Raw genomic sequence first — 12,002 nt, 5'->3', positions numbered from 1 at the left:
GTTATCCTTATTTTTGTACAAGTTGGTTTAGAAAGTTGCTAACCTAGGGTTTTCAAGCATAACCAGGGATTTCACCATGGGAATCTAACAACCTCTAATGAAATCCTAGTGTTTAAAATTTATGATAAGATGCAATTGGTTTTAGGTTTTAACTTTTAAGGACCCATGAGTTATTTGATGCTCCAAGCATGCTAGGAAAAGAATGCAACATCTCCCACAACTTGCACCGAACTTGGCATCAAGGCTTGAAATCAGGTTTGTGACTTGTCTAGGGTTTCCATCACATGTTCCTATCATTTTTTTTCATGATGGACTCTTAGAACATTTAATTCCTTTGTAAATGGAGGCCTAATATCCCTAATTGCCTAGGCTAGAAATTGAAAAAAAGCTTGTTTGTTTGTATCATCAAACCTTAGTGCCTCAACATGTTTTGTAAGTCCCAAAAGGGCATCCAAAACTATAACCTTTTCCCTAGATTGTTTGGAAATATTTTTTTTTAAGTCATATTTTTATCAAAAATGGCTACTAGCCTTTTTGAGTGTCTTTAACAAAGAAACCATATGCTAGAAGTTGCATAAATTGTTTCTAGCCATTGATTCTTTCCATTTATGGCCTAAATAGACCATTTCCATGAGTATGAGTCTCCCTTGGTCATTTTATGAAGTTTAGGGTTGTTTTACCAATTTGGGTCATATTGTGCATTATGAGCAACTTGTGATAAGTTATCTTTTTTGTAGGGTTCCCTTGTGATTAGGGTTTTCCTTGTTTGGATGAATGGTTTTCATATCCTAATATCGTCTTTGAAGCACTTGTGATTGCTGCTTGCACATTTGATCATCATACCAAGACATTTGGTTGAAGGACTTTAGTGAAGAGGGGTTTTGGACGAGTTGATCATCATTTGATCAATCCCACTAGGCTCCATTTCATCATTGATAAGAGCACTTCACTTCTCTGACAATATTAAATGCATTAGGTACAAGGGAAACACGCAGTTTGACAAAAAGGAATTCTTTATCTGTGATCATTAAGTGTTTTTCACATCAATAATGAGTTTGTTGATCATATTAACAATTGAAGATCAAATTTGAAATGAATCCAAGTACATATTTCCTTACATCAAAAGGTCTAGAGTTCCAAAACCCTTTATCATAGAGCACTAACTTTTTACCATCGTGTAATGCAAGCTCACTTGAACAAGTGATAAGAAAAAGGAATCCCATTGAGTAGGTATTGAAGCTATCCAACAGGATCCCTACATGTAGAAGATCTTTCTTGTAGGGAGGTCCTTGTTATGCACTACATCATAGCACCATAGAGGTCGAAAGTGGAAACGGAAGCATGATTAACCCCAAAAGATAAACATTTCTAACCCACTCACATGGAGTGTCAATCATGCAAGTTTCCTTCCATTTACTAATACTTTTCTTCTAGGGATTTCATTCTTGTAAAGCCTCACCTTTTGTATTAATAGTTGATCCTTGCATGGTTTGGATCTTAGGAGCTAGTTGAGCTAGACCCAATGGGGAATTATTTTCCCATATTTGTCTAGAGACACCATTTTTATCAGGAGGCCTCCATCCTCTAGAATTTACATAATTCTTTGTCCAGCTATGATACCTAAACAATTTTTTCATTCCTCTAAAGACAATATCTATTAATACCTACAAATATTGTACATTCATTATTACCATGATCCTCTTTCCAACAATGATCTTATCAATTTTAAGATTCTAATATTTTGGGGTGTTGTGCCTTCCCAACCTTACAAAGGATAAATGTGTCACATGGGGAAGGAATGCAAGACCCAAAATCTTAAGCAAATATAAGAAATAATAAAATATAAAAGAATGGTAACCATAAGCCATACCTTGGGAGCATGAAAACTATCTCTCACCAATAATGGGGCAAAGAATCTCTTAATCCTGGGAAGTTGTAGTTTTAAACTTCATGAGAGGAACATAGATAACTTCAAGCTCAAAATTACATTATTTTCTCTAAACCAAAAACCTAAAAATACATCTTTGAAAAAAAAAAATCTAACGACATGAATTATTATGGTAAGTTGTTCCTACATGATTGAAAAGACCACTATTCTACCTCCACTCCTGTGTAACATGGTATCATTAAATGCTAGGTATGTTCGATTTGTCAATCATTTAAATTCAAAATATCATTAGATATATTGTGGATGACATAGAGCACTCAGCCTAGGGGATGACGTTACATCTAGGTAGACAAAGAAAGTGAAAAACTACCACTCACCACTAGCTAAAATGCCATGGAGCCACTAGTGCAATGCTAAACAATCCACCACTCATCCCACTAGGACTGAGTTTGCACATGTTCTTCTAATAGAAACAATGTACCCATAATTTTCATCTTTTAAAGCTAGAAACCACCACCCATACACCCAAGGAGGCATCCTTGTAACCTCTTTGGCTAAGAAAATGCAACATTTTGAGTGAGTTCCTACCTCATGTCGAAAACCAGGACCACAATGGTATAGCAGAGAGTACACAAATGGCAAAGACCACTTCTTGATAGATCGAGTTCCCAAAAAAACCAAAATATATGAAAATTAGACCACCGTACCAAACAATAAACAAGGAATCAACCATACCTTCTTTTAACAAAATTTCTTTTGCACTATAAATTTTAGGTGCCCCTTACTAGAAGTCAAAATCTAGACTACCTAACTTATGTTTTTAAAGGAACACAAAACTAGCTTGCTGACACACAAAGGGTGGAGCCAAAATGGCTATGCACAATGATGAATGACCAAACAATGAAACATACACAAAAACTTGACTGAAGGAGGAGCCACGTGACCACCAAAACCATGTTGAGGTGGTAGGAAAACATGAAACACACGAAGAAGAGAAATATGAAAGAAGGAAATGAACCCCACAAAACCCAAAAGAAACTACCTAAAAACAAAAAAGAAGTGCAATAAAGGGTTAAACAAAACAACCAACTTAGAGAAATGGGGTAGGGGAGTATCGTAATGCCAGAACCCATCCTTGTCTACATGTAAACAAGAGCTAGTCCAACCCTAAGAAAAACACCCTCACTGATTTGCAAAACAAATACTTATAGAGAGGGTGATGACCCAAGCAACAACTTGGCTTGCAAAAAATTGTGATTATTAAAAAAAGTGATAATTAATCCCTTTAGGTGTCTTAGATAACCTAGGGTTCCTTCCATTAAAGAACATATTCATGCATCTAGCTTCAGGACCATAGTAATATTCTCCTACTGTCAAAGACTTACAAGAGTAGATTCCTGCTTGATTTGAAAGCAGATTTTTCAAAGACCAAGGACCTCCTACCTTGAGGCTGGGAATAGATAGGAAAACCTAAAGACTAAGATGAAAACCACACAAAGGAACTTGTCCTAAATAAGATAAGTCAAAAGTGAAAAGTGGGGACCCAACTGTTTTCTCACAAAAAGTAGGGACATGTATGCAAGTGTAGACACTTAAAATTGTCCCAAAGAATATATTAATTTATTTAATATTTCCCTTGACATTATAGTTAATTATTTATTAATTAATTATATTTTTCATATTCTTCTACCTATTTAATTAAATTTATTTAATTAAGTAAGTTGACTTTGCTAAGGTATTAAATCTAATTTAAATACTCTAATCCCTAATGTCTTAAATTTATTTAATACATGACCCTCCATAAATCCCCCTTTTAAATAAATCTTATTTATTTAAATCCCTTCCATCTCATTAATTCTCTAAACCAATAGTTAAATTAAATCTTATTTAATTTAGTCTTAAACCTAACCTAAAAACTAGTCTACACCCATCACTTTCATCCTTCTAAGCCTACCCACTATTTAATCCTACTTAATTTTCCTAATCACTTTGCTAAACCTCCTCTTAATCCTAAGTGTGTGCTCACACATGTGTGAGGAACCTTCACACTTTCCACACCCCTCATTCCTTCCACACCTCTTACATCTTTGTCCCCCACTCCTTTCTTGAAGTTTGCTCACACATGTGTGAGCAAACTTTGAATGTTGACCACTTGAATGACTTACCTACTTGTTTCTCATGTGGCACCTATGTGTATGCCACATAGATTCCACCTAACCAAGGCCTCTATCAAGCCTATAAATAGAGCCCTTGTCTAAGGCATTTTCATCTCCCTCACATGCATTGTTATCATGCTAGTTTGTCATTTGAGCTTGTTAGTGATTTTTCATGTTGCATACTAACCTTTCATAGTTGATAGTTTTCATTACATTTGCATTATTAGGTTGGCTTTTTTCTTGCATTTCCATTGTCATTTCACTTGCATTATTAGATTAGTTTGTTTATTGCACTCCACCTCCATATCCTTGAATGCTCTCAAGCATGGCTACTTCCATAGCCATTGTTTGAGGTGTTCTTCACTCATTTAGCATAGGATCATTATCACACTTACATTTACATATCAAGAGATTCACCATAGTTTTGTTTTGGGAGAGCACATCAACATCCCTCCAATCTAAACACACCAACAAGGCCTCTCATCGGTGTCTTTATTGAGCTAATTGAGATTGCTTGAGGACTTTGTCTTTTGGTTACTTGGAGTTGCAAAACTTAAGCAAGTGTTAGTTAGTTTTCATTCTATTGTTGAACATTTGATATATGCATATTGGCTAACATTTGCTTGTTTATTCTTGTTCCCAATAGGTAGGTTTTCTTGCATACATTTTGGCACGGCCAGTGGAATCCACGTCCCTATTTTCCTTTCAAAAATTTGTCCAAAAACTACCATTTATCGCCAAAACCCATGCATTATCATCTACACAACATGTAGTTTCATCTGCATTTGTCGTCTACATAGATGAGCATCTACCCAGACGAGCATCTACGCAGACCAGTGTCTGCACATTTTGTCATCTCCACCCCACTGCATTAAACCCACCTATTCTGCATTAAAGTATAGTTCTATCGTCTATGCAACTTAGACTATCATTTGTGTGGCAGGTGGATTTGAATTGCTAAAAAATCCAAACTGTCATTTGTGTTGTATACATTATTTTCTATGTTGTGGGTCCACCTGAACTTGCTAAAAACTCAAAATGACATCTGCATTTACAAACTATCATTTGCAATTTGTACTTCCATCGTCTGCATTATGTGTTGTGTAACTTTTTTCATCTACAAGTTTTAGCATCTCTGAACCTGAACTATCATCTACGCCTGAAAAATTGCCATGTGCTTACAAACTATACATCCTATATCTTGTCGTCTATGTGTTATGTCATCTATGCAATTTTGTCGTCTGCGTTTGTAGATTGTCATCTCTGATTTTTTGCAAATTTTTTGAATTTTTAACACATTATTCACTTACTAATTTTTTGCAGGGATTTCTAACAAATTTACATTGCAGGAAACAGAACTTGGAAGGCTTAAAAACAAACCCATAGTGATTTTTATCACTTAAAAATTTGTAGTATTTTCATCACTTTAGGATTAAAAGTTTAATGAACTTGCATGATATAACCACTCTTCTTTTGAATGCATGTTGCAAATTAACAAGTAAAATTTGAAGACACTCTTGAATGTCATTAAAGGAATAAACAATCTTTTCATTGGAGTGCATGTTTAGGATAGCAAACATTTGGAGTTGGTGCTTAAAATGAACTCACACTCTCTTGAATGCCTTAAGAAAATTGACATGAATGTGTAAGATAATAAACATTTAGGCTTGGTGCTTAAAACAAACTCACACACTCTTGAATGCCTTAAGAAAATTTACATAAATATTTAGAATAGCAAACATTTGGAATTGGTTCTTAAAATGAACTCACACAATCTTGAATGACTTAAGGAAATTGATTTCATTTTTAGCAATTTGCTTATGTTCACAAGCGATTTACTTTTTATTGATGAATTTGCACTTTTTATTTATTTTGATGATGATTTCAAGTTAGAAACAACAATGTATGCTTAAACACATGTGTCTTCAAAGTAGATTACAAAATCTAAAGCTTCGTTGGGAAAGAACAAGTATCTTTTAAATCCTGAGGCCACTTACGTATTCTCTTCTCTCACACCTTCAGGTGATCTTGGGTGCACAAGAAATAAGTGGTCTTGTTTTTCTTTTTTTAGGAGGCCTACTTGAAGATTTCATCACCCCTTAGATGACCTCAACTCTAGTGTTCTGGTGGAGTATAAGAATCAGGAGGTGAATCAAAAGACACCTCTCTTGGAAGTAAAATCTTGTCAATCTTGGCTAAGCCCCAAAGAAATTTATACCTTTGGGAAGTGAAGGTAGAGATTTAGGTTACCATCTCCCCCCATCTATGTGGCATTATTTTCTTTCATCTAAAAATTTGGGCCTCATGTACATTATGTATATCAAGAATGCCCTCTAGATAATCCTTGTACATCCTAGTAACAACCTTATTGGGATTGTTGTCATGTTCTGCATGCCTGATTTTTTAAACATTCAAAACCAACACCAAACATCAAACAAGTTCAAAAATGAGTAAAATTGTGAGCTAAACTTTCAGTGAGTGAAACAGTGGTAAGTGGTTCCTCTTAACTCATTGTTATTTTTGAGAGTTCTATATTGGGTCTAGCATTTGAAACTGGTTGAGTCTAGTTACAACTTGTTGCAAAAATTTTATGCTCGAAACTGGGTCTTGTTTTGTTCCTACCATGACCGACAAAGTCAAACATAAGAAGGTGAAATTATCCAAATTGTTTGTTTACAAGGAAGGAAGAACCTAGCACACGGTGATAAACAATTTTGATACGCTATCAAAGACATCCAAAAAGAAGAAGCTAAAGAAGACTGTTACGATAGAATTGAGTACAATGCTAAAATTCAAAATTGGTCTACCTTCCCTAGAGTAAACCCAATTTTTTTGTTCCTAGTAAGTGAGGATTGAGTTAACTGCATAAGTGACCATCACACCTTCATTTTAACCCCATTTCTCCCAAATTCCTAGTCTTTCATTCACAAATTTTCCTCTAGAGAGCTTGATCATTTAAACCTAGAGACTTTGGCATAAGAACACCTTCTGAGAACACAACACTAGACCTTTTATCCACAAGCAAACATCTAGCACTTATTTGGGATTAGAAGTCCATCTCCAAATAGTGAGTAATCAATTTGGTATCCTATCTTGCCTAAAGATCACTTGACCATCTTTGGCAGGAGAAAGATACTTTTATCCTATAATCACATTTCATTTTCTAAACCAAGGTCTTTTATTTAGATTTAGGTTGTTGGCCTTATTTATTGCATAAGGTTCAGTAGTTCTCCCTTACATCCTTCTCTTTCTTTCATAATATTCTATCCATTGGTTTGCTCACTATTGTATGGTACATACACAATCTGGCAGATTCACATTTAATCCCATGTCTCACTTGTTGGATTCGTTAAGGCAAAAAGAGATGGAGTATCATTTTCCTCCACACACAACATCATTAGGGGGCGCATTTCCCTCTAGTTCAAACTTTGGCATGCCTATCTTAACATCCACACAAGAACTAGAAGATTCTTTCTACAACACAACTTTGGGAACTAATGATTAAGAAGTATACCAAGAGGAAGATGTTATTAACAACAACAATATCCCTAATGATTTTTGAGCATTCCTTTTAGATCCATACAATGTGGAAATGATGGAAAAAGCTATTAGGTAAAACAAGACTAATATCTTCCTAACCTTGGTTAAAGATGGCATTAATGTTCCTATGAGTTTTGATGAAACCACCTTGTTTAGATAGATTACAAAGGGTGGTGCTTCTGTATTTCCAAACACAACCTAAGCATCTAGCTAAGGACCAATAGTGACAACTAGTACTACATCCACATCAAGTGGCACCACACAATTGGCATTCCAATTAAGTGTGGAACATATCCAAAAAATCATTAGTGTTATGCCCAACACTGCTAGCGCTAATCTTTTGTAGTCAACCATAACAGGTCCAACTGTAGGGTGCTTAAACATTGGGCAAATGTCTACTCAATAGATGGCAATTCCAAAACAACCAATGTATTCCACTTATTCACAAATTCCAACAACTATGGTGAAAACATCTCTACTAATTCCAATGGTTTCATATCAATACATTGGCCAAAGTAGCGTACCACCACCTCCACCATCTCATAACACATTTGGCGGCCCATACAACTTTGGAGGTGGGTTTATCAATTCCCAACAGTCACAAATGCAGCCAAACCAAGAGCTTGCCCAATAGTTGCATGAACTTTGAAACTTGGTACATAGTATGAACAACAAAGGGGTGAAGGATTTATCTTTTGAGGAAATTTTTCCCTTTCCATTTGATAGATCCATCAACATGATACCATTTCCACCCAACTTTAACATTCCTAAATTTGACAAATACATGGGAGAAACATGCCCTATCACAAATCTGAAGGAATTTTCCATTTTATGCCAAGAAGTAGCCTATAGCAAGGATTATCTTAAGAGGCTCTTCACACAAAGTCTTGGAGGACCCGCACTAGAGTGGCTAATGAATTTACCCAAGGGTTCCTTTACTTCTTTCAATGATTTAATGGGAAAGTTTGTAGCACAATACTCTTACAACATTGAACATCATGCCTCATTGAGTGATTTTTGCAACACAAAACAACAAAATGGTGAAACATTTGCCAACTTTCTACAACGATGGAGACATCTTGTGAATCGCATGCCATATAAAATGGAGGATTCCCACCTTGTGGATATATTTATCAAGAACTTGATACCAGAGATGTCTTTCCACATGAAGATGGCTAGTCCTAAAGACTTTGCCACCTTAGTCAAGAAAGGAAAGAACATTGAAAATTGACTTTTAGACAAAGGTACCATTAAAAATTATAGCTCATCATCCTCAAATAATGAAACAAACAACAATAGAAAACCCAAATTCTGGTCCAAAAACAAAGGTGTCACACACAATGGTGTTACTAATGTTAAAAGTGTACAAAACCTTCAAGGAGGCAACAACAACAACAACTATCATAACCAAAATAAACAACAATTCAAACCATGACAATCAGAATCAAAACAATAGGCAATCTCACAATCAAACATAATTTTTTCCTCATAGCAACAACAATACCAACAACAATTACAACCATGACTATGATTGCAATAAGGCATTCACTAACTTTCGTAAACCCTTGGAAGCCATATTCCAAAAACTAGTGGATCACAATTTGATGGTATTTCCCAACACACGGCGCTTTGATGAGAATCAACCCAAATCAAAATGGTATAGGGAAAATGAATATTGTAAATACCACTGCATCAAAGGACATGACACAAACAAGTGTATAAAACTCAAAGTCTTCATTCAAAATCTTGTCGATGATGGAGAAATTGAGGTAGAAGGAGGACAATCCTCTAAAAATGCTAAACTAAAGATATTTCAAAAGCCATTTCTAGACCACAACAATGACAATAACAACAATAGAAACAACAATATGAACAATGCAAATCAAGCTTCCACATCAAATGCACTACCTTATGACTATTCTACTAACCACATATCAGGGTTTGACTCCTTGTGTGGTAAAATAGAAACCATCGATATATGTGGATTTCACTCCATGTGTGGTCACATTGAAGAGGTAGACACTCATGTGAATACCCTTATGCTACAAGCAGTTGATTGTGATGTAACCACTCGACGAGAAAGACTTACTTTGCAAGCTACCACTCCTAAGACCACTAATCCTTTAGTTCCACATGCACCTACTGCACCATCCACCTCACAAGTGTCTTCTTCTCACTATGATATATTATGCTAGTTAGGTAAGACTCTTGCACAAATATCCATTCTAGAGCTCCTAACCACATCACCCATCCATAAAGAAATCTTAGAGAAGGCTCTTTTAGAGTCTCATGTTCCTGAAAACATTAATGCCTCCCAATTCATCACCATTATTGGAAACCTTGCCGCACAACAACACCTTATCTTCATAGACAAAGATTATCAAGGTCCTAATCCCCACCATAATTTGTTGCTCCACATTGAAGGCCTTATATAGCAACATAAGATTCAAAGATTCCTTATAGATAATGGATCCAGTTTGAATCTATGTACATTGAAGATAATTCATTTCTTGGGACTTCCAGAAGACCTCCTAGATGTCAAAAAAAGGATAACAATCAAAGCATATGATGAAAGAGAAAGAGAATCAAAAGAACTTATCATGTTACCACTCAAGGTAGGGTCAGCTGTCATAAATACTGAATGCCATGTCCTAGACTTGGATTTTCCATATAACATTCTGCTTGGTTGACCTTGGATACATACACTAAAGGTGGTACCATCTACCTACCATCAATGCTTAAAATTTCTTCACCAAGGAAGAGAGGTCATGATTCCAGGTGATCCCACAACTTTTTCCTTTTGTAAAACATTTGAAGGTGTACCAGCAAATTTTTTTCCAATCATTGAGTTTACTAAGGTTATACCTAAGCCCCTCACAACAACAAAATCACCTTCATCAACAATGCCAGAGTTATCCAATAATGATTCCAATTCTCGAAAAGGAAAAGAAAAGGTGGAAGATACTAAGGTCAATACTACAAGAAAGAAGGTTACTTTTATTGATTTAGGAATGGAAGAGTACAAGTTTGAAAATGCCCTGTGTGTTGGACAACTACCACTCTCCCCCCATTCCTTTTTAAAACCTTCACAATTACCACCTCCTACTAACAAGGATACTATGCATGTTAATAAAACAACATTTGAACATTGGGGTTCACTTAGTGATGAGCATATGCAATTTAATATCCTAGATTGGCTATATTTTGATGGGAAAGATGAACTTGTGGAATTCCCCAAAGATAAGTACATTAAGGCCCCTCCCATTATCAAAAACATGGGATATCATGGTACAAGCCTTGGACCTAAAGAAGATGGAATCAGACAACCCGTTGAGGCTAATAGCTATCCTAAAGGATGTGGTTTGGGCTCCTTTAAACCCAAGGTGTCCTTTATTGACAACTATTGTACGGTTGAATCTGATTTTGAGACATACAAAGACATGCTTGGTTTAGATACAAATTTGGTTGTGCATCATTTAACAATGGATCCCAAGATTAAACTAGTAAAACAATAGTTGCACAAGATGCATCCTAAGGTAGCACTTTTAGTCAAAGCAGAATTGCAAAAAATGTTAGAGGCAAAGTTCATGCACCCTATTGATTATCCTAAGTGGGTCTCCAACATTGTTCCTATAGGAAAAGCATTTGGGGGCATCCACATTTGTTCAAATTTTCAAGATTTAAATCTCGCATGTCCTAAGGATGATTTTCCACGTCCTAACATAGACATCATAGTGGATTTGACTGTTGGACATGAGATGTTGTCTTTAATGGATGGTTTCTCCAATTACAACCAAATTACTATTACAAAAGAAGATCAACATAATAGGACATTTACCACCTAATGGGGAACCTTTTGTTATCAAGTCATACCTTTTGGCTTGAAGAATACTGACACCACTTATCAATGTATAATGACTACAATATTCAATGATCTTCTACATGTCATAATGGAGGACTATGTTGATGACATACTAAGAAAATCAAAGACACATGATTCTCACATTGATGTGCAAACTAGCATCTTTGAAAGATTGGAGAAATATAAAGTGCACCTAAATCCAAAGAAATGTGTTTTTGGGGTCAAATTGAGCAAGTTGTTAGGCTAAATTGTGTCAAGAAGAGGTATTGGGGTAGATCCCACAAAAGTGAAAGCCATCATGGAAATGCCTCCACCTACTACATTAAAAAAACTCCACAATTTTCGAGGAAAGTTATAGTCCATCAGACAATTTGTAGCCCAATTAGCAGATAAAGTCCATCCACTTCAACATCTGCTTTGCAAAGACACTAATTTTTAGTGGGATTGTTTATGTTAGAAGGCATTTGAACAAATTAGGGCATACTTGGCTAATCCTCCAGTTCTAGTCCCCCCAATTGCAAGACGACCATTGATCCTATACATTTCAGCCACTTTA

Source organism: Cupressus sempervirens, chromosome 9, assembly GCF_028749045.1.
Source record: "Cupressus sempervirens isolate cs-2001-9-10 chromosome 9, ASM2874904v1, whole genome shotgun sequence".
Lineage (NCBI taxonomy): Eukaryota > Viridiplantae > Streptophyta > Pinopsida > Cupressales > Cupressaceae > Cupressus > Cupressus sempervirens.
Note: the sequence above shows the minus strand (reverse complement) of the source record.